The sequence below is a fragment of the Thunnus thynnus genome, chromosome 9, assembly GCF_963924715.1.
Source record: "Thunnus thynnus chromosome 9, fThuThy2.1, whole genome shotgun sequence".
Classification (NCBI taxonomy): domain Eukaryota; kingdom Metazoa; phylum Chordata; class Actinopteri; order Scombriformes; family Scombridae; genus Thunnus; species Thunnus thynnus.
Genome location: NC_089525.1, coordinates 8426846 through 8432845, shown reverse-complemented (window position 1 = coordinate 8432845; position 6000 = coordinate 8426846).

Below are 6000 nucleotides of genomic sequence, written 5' to 3'. Positions count from 1 at the left end.
TATAAACAATGAGTAAAATGACTGTGCGTAATGTGACCAAAGTCACTTGTAGTGATAAACTTACAGAAAATTATTACTCGACTTGATAGTTCGCCTCAGAGCTATGGATTGTTTTTTCAGCTCATTGTCTTGGTTTGGCAGCTTTACTGTTTTGGTTCAGTCTCACTGCTCTCATCAGTCTCATTTCATACAGGAGGTAATTGTTTTAATCACTGAAAGCTCTGATAATCTCACCCTGATAATCAGACTGAATTGCCATTTTGTTTCACTTAATTCATTATTCCAATTTGAATTGCTGAATATGAATGCTAATGTTATTCTCTATCTGCTGGATGTGTAAATAGGAGACTGTTTGCTAACATGTTCCTTTATAAGGTGATGGTATCTCAATACTGTATTTACAGGTTGTTCCACTGCCCTCCAGTGGTACAAACTAATAATAAACTGGTTCTTCTTTAAGAGCAAATAAGCTTGTTGCTCACCTGGTAAATGTCCACCAGTATAAGTGTGCTCTTGGCTAATTACCAATTTTAATACAAGTGGAAACCTTTCTCATCTTGCTTGTGTCACATGTATCTCACACAGTACTTTTGTTGCCAGTTTACTAAACAAAGTCATGTACACCAAGCAGCAGGAATGTGTCTAACATGTTTAATGTTGTTTCTTCAAAACAGTGCATTGGGTAAGGACTAACAAAGGAAACATTAGTTCAAAAAATATGTTTTTTTATCAGCATAGTGACTGTAACAACTTGAGATGACAAACAAGTTAAAGTTGGGATAATATACAGTACCATAGTTTGTCACTGCGGCATCAGTGCTAAGTACACAAGTCCATTTCATTCAGGCAATGCTGCAGAAAATCATCTGCAAACTGGTGCATTTAAAGGAGCAAAATGGTTCCTTCCTTTTGTTAAAATATTACAACTGGAGGGTGTGTTACTTTTTGATTATGAGTTGAATTAATTAAAATATTTATCTTAAGCTCTTACATAATGGAAAAGCACTGTAATGAGTCCTTTGGTGCAGCATTAGTTTATGTAAAGAAGCAATTTAAAGTTGTGTACACATGTCATGTTCTATGCTTTCATTAACATTATTGCTGTCTGTGTGTGGCTTATCTAATAGTCTAAATATTGCTTCAAGTGGTGCTCCTACTATTGAGTATTACTGTTATTATCATAGAGGGTTTCATCAAGATCATGTCTGTAGAAATCATTGTTCCATATCATCGGTGTACAAAAGGTGACGACTTTTAGGCTCTTCAGTTTCTGTGAGTAAATGTTGTGACACAACAAATGGTGGGTGGCATTCCTTCCTTCTTCACCAGGAAGATTAATAACCCCCAAAATGACTTGCACTTGTGCTAGAAAGTATAATACAAATTAGAATGTATTATCCTCTTAACTACCAAGGGCCTACACACTAATTATCTTGGCCTATGGCATTCCAAAAACTGGGTTAAGTGAGGTCTTATTACACATGAAACCACTCGCATACACAGGCTGCATGAGAAATGTGCTATTGAAAAAAGACTGTAGTGAATTTAAATCTTTTCACATGTGACAAATAGTGTCATACAAAAATGAAACAATGGGAAAATATCAGTCATTACACAATCTGTAAGCAAAATGTATGATCAAGATATACCCGAGCTGCCATGGAGATACTCCTAGCAGGTTTTCAGACACCAGCGATGGGAGCTCAGGGTTCAGTGTCTAGCAAGCAATAACCAAATTCAAGAAATAAAGTTGAGGCCCATTTATTGAAGTTTTTGTTGCTAAAGCATCCCTATAATCCCTGAAGGAAACCCATCTATGAAGATAGATGAGTGATAATAATACCTACGTTGTCACTGTGCTAACCTCTAGTGCTAACCTCTAGAGAGTGACATGCTCATAAATTTAAACTGTTCCTCATTTTGCTGAAGACCCTGGATCCCCCACTCTCAGAGCATGAACATTTTTTAACACACAAAAAAGCCATTGATACATATTTTAATGCAGAATCAAAAAAATATAACATAAAATTAGCAGCAGAACCATGTCTGAAGAAAATAACACAAGTTTACTCCCTCTAGTGGTTCATCTAACCCAAGATGTAATGAATCAAAACTCAAAAGACCTGAAGCTTATTTTATTTGCAGGTAGTTAATGTTTTCTAATTCTACTGGATTAGTACTATTACTATTGGGCTACTAATTAACCCAGTTTATATTACAGCTCACCACTATGTTAATTGTACTGAACAGTTATCACTTACAGTGCAGGATTTCAGGATATATGCCACTGTATATAAAGTACACATGTTTCAAAGTCACCCTGTTATGAGGGTGAGGTTTTATTCTTTGCTTGTGAAACAAGATGATTCAGAACACTTTTCTTTCTTGTCCTTAAATCCCATATAAAGATCATTTAAATTGGCTTTGCTTTGTCAGCAGGAAAACAAGCCTTTGAATCTCCATTAAATGTTGTTTCAGTGGTCTGTTTTGAAATGTTGTAATTTACTTCATACAAAGCAAAGGAGGTCAGGTCTCCTACTGGCAGTTAGAATCCTCAAATTTTATGTTTCATTTCTTTTTTCACTGTTATATATATTTGTTTGCTTTCCAGTGGACTCAACCATATGCAAAAGTGTCTTGAGTTTACTCTCTACATTGTACATATTAATCTTGTACTTACTGTAAATCTAATTTCTAACTCTGACCTGACTTTAACAGTTCTGGTAGCCAGTCAGCTTTACAAGTAAAGCAGATGCAAAGTAAAATTCACATCATTCTGTTAAATAATAAACCTGAATGGCTACCAGCAGGATGCTGTCCTTGCTCCAACATTCAACTCCTGCCAGTTCAAAATGAATGGAAGAACACATCCTCATGATAAAAAGAGGGGTCAGTTGAGCCACTAGAGGGAGCATTACGCCATGTTTTACATCAAAAGTGCTCTAAACCCACAATGAATGCCCCATTTTACCCAGCCATCTGCACTTTCTGGTGTTTGAAAAAGCTATTTTGATGCTGCTTGAACTATTTAAACAGCTGAAGTGACAATGATTAATGAGCGCTTGATCTCAGGATGCTGGTGAACTTTCCACAAACCTGCACTGTGTCAGCTTTCAAAATGGCAAAGTGAGCGTGTGGAGCATCTTTAACTATCTGTCTGTCATCTAGAACAACATGTTGGGAAAAAAAAAAGAAAAAGAAAACCCACAACCTGGCGTTGGCAGCTCCATCAATCATGCACACATTTAGAGCAGGAAAAGCATCACATAAACACTGAACATCAATCTGTTGTTGACAAGGTTCTCATTAGTACATGGATGTTCTGTGTTTTTATGATGAGATCTATTTTGTACAATGTTGTGAGAGACAGACAGAGCAGGAGAAAGTGAGAGAGGAGAGACCAACAGGGAGGTAATAAGGGCAAAATCAATTTCACACATGACTGCGTTTAGGAGAGGTGAGTGGCGGCGGGCATCTTGATCTGTCCATCAGCCTGCGTGCCTCTTGCTGCTGTGGCAGCATCATAACTCCTGTTAGACTAACCGATCAACAAGGGCCATAAGTACATGGATGATATGGCTATTAGACCGAGAAACTAGGCACCCACTACATCATGAATCTCCACCGTATCCGTATGACATCTCTGTCTGCAGAGGCACACAGAGGGGCTGAGCTCATCCACTGACTGTTTAACCTTCAACTTCTAAACAGTCTCCACTGGATAAAGCAGATGGAAACGAGACCATGAGGAAATATATTCTATTAGTCGAGCATGATTAAATGAATCCACTATCAAAATATAGTCTTGTATATATCTTGTAAATTAGGAGTCTAAATATTTGCAAAAACTGTAATTTTGTGATGGTCCTCTTTGTACTTACATACAGCAAGTAATTACTGAAAATCTTACTCTGTCCAGATAAAGCTGGACTCAATGACAACCGTTTAACCTCTACAGGCAGTAACAGGACAGAACAGTAAGAGGACAGTACATTATGTTGTATGGTATCTTGGCAATGACATTCTTCACAGATTCAAAGATTAAAAGTTACTACAAGGAACATTCATTTTGTGTTTTTTGACAGCCCCTGTGGACAAAAGTGGGACTTTCCCGGAATGAAGACTGCATTTCCCATGAGCACCACCGCCGTGTGTAGTAAAGATCTTGATCTGGCTAGTGCGTTTTGGAAGTGAGTGAAAGAAAAACGCAACTTATTTTTAATACTATTTTTATTTTTAAACACAGCTGTTTGCAGGATGTATAGCAATGAGGTAATGTGTCTATTTGTGGCTATGTAAGATTAATAATTGTAATATGACGATAATGAAACAACGTAAACTTTGTGTTAGTACCGTTCATACACCCTGGTTACATGTAAGGCTTAAAATCTGGCAATGCAGTACCTTCCTGCAGGGTTGTGCGGAGGTGTGGGCGTCTTTATTTGTGCTTTAGAATGTAACTGCTGTGAAACAATCAGAAAATAACGTTTTATTTCTCTGATTCACTGCTTTGTTCTCATTACACCACCGCTCGCTCACTTCGTTCACTCTCTAGCTTGCTCGACCACCACCGCTCTCTCTCTCATGCTCTCAGCTCACTCGTACTCTCTCTTTTTCTCTCATCTTTTTTTAAATGAATTGGGAAACCGACAAAGTCTAACTTTACTGTTAACGTTATCAAACAAAGAGAAATGTCCTCCCTTGTCCTAACTTTGTACTCCCTCATTTACAGTGCTACATGTGATGTAAATGTAAGCTCGTCTAGTCTGTGTGCCATAGATCGTTTCGTCTGATTTCGCAGGGAATCTGATCCAGCAGCAGGCATTTAGAATAACTATATAGAAGTAGCCAGTCTTCTTGCTGATGGTCTTGTTTGTTTATGTCGGTCAAATAGAGGCATCAGTATTAAATTGAGACTGTTTCAAAACCAGTTAAAAGTTTCTTGTAGTTGCTTTAAATGATCAGATATGTCTTTCTCTCTGGGGGTCACCAGAGTGCGAAAACGCACAAGATCCTGATCCTGATCATCAGTGTTGTGACTGAAATCTTTTCTGGGCTGTTTTTGCATTAGTATGAGGAAAAAACTGAAAGTTGGACTCACAGCAGAAAGGCATCTGACTATATGTTACGGTTGATATTTATTTGTTTTTTGTGGCCACGGACATCACGGGATTTCAATCAAGGAATAGTTTGACATTTTGGGTAAAACAGTTATTCACTTTCAAGCCAAGAGTTAGCTGAGAAGATTGATACCACTCTCATGTTTGTATGCTAAATTTAAAGCTACAGACGGCAGCTGGTTAGCGTAGCTTAGCATAAAGACCGGAAACAAAGAAATAGCTTGCTATACCATAACCATCACCGTTAAACAAATAATATATAACTTGTTAATGAGTGAGCTTTACAGGAACTGGTGCACTGACAGAGCCAGGTTAGCTGTTTCCCCATGTTTACTGTCTTTATGCTAAGCTTGCTAAGGTAAGCTTACAGTCTCCTTGCTGTAGCTTATCGTACAGACATGAGAGTAACATTGATTTTCTTATCTAACTCTTGGAAAATAAGTAAATAAATGTATTTCCCAACATGTTGAATTATCAATTTAACATGACCTAAACAGAAGCAGGGCTGGACACAGTGCTGCACTCAGGAAGTTTTCTTGCTGGTAACATGGTGCAGCTACAATAAATCACATTAATTGCAGCTGCTGATTGAGTGACTGACAGCTGAGTATAAGCTAACTCTGGGGTTACCTGACAAAAGAAAGAAAACAGTTGGCGGGGTGTTCTACTTTCTTTCTTAGGCTTTGACAAAACTTTTCTTCGTTCAACCTTCATATGTGTCCAGTGTGATCGGGCTCTCTGCAGCTTTAAAGGTATACTATGCAGGATTTGTTGGTTGGTGTTTGTAAATACGCAGCATTCAAAGTTGGCCCCTCCTCCCCAGCTCAACGAGTGAGAGAGAGAGACAGAGAAAGAGAGAGAGCGCAGAGGTGGTCAAGGG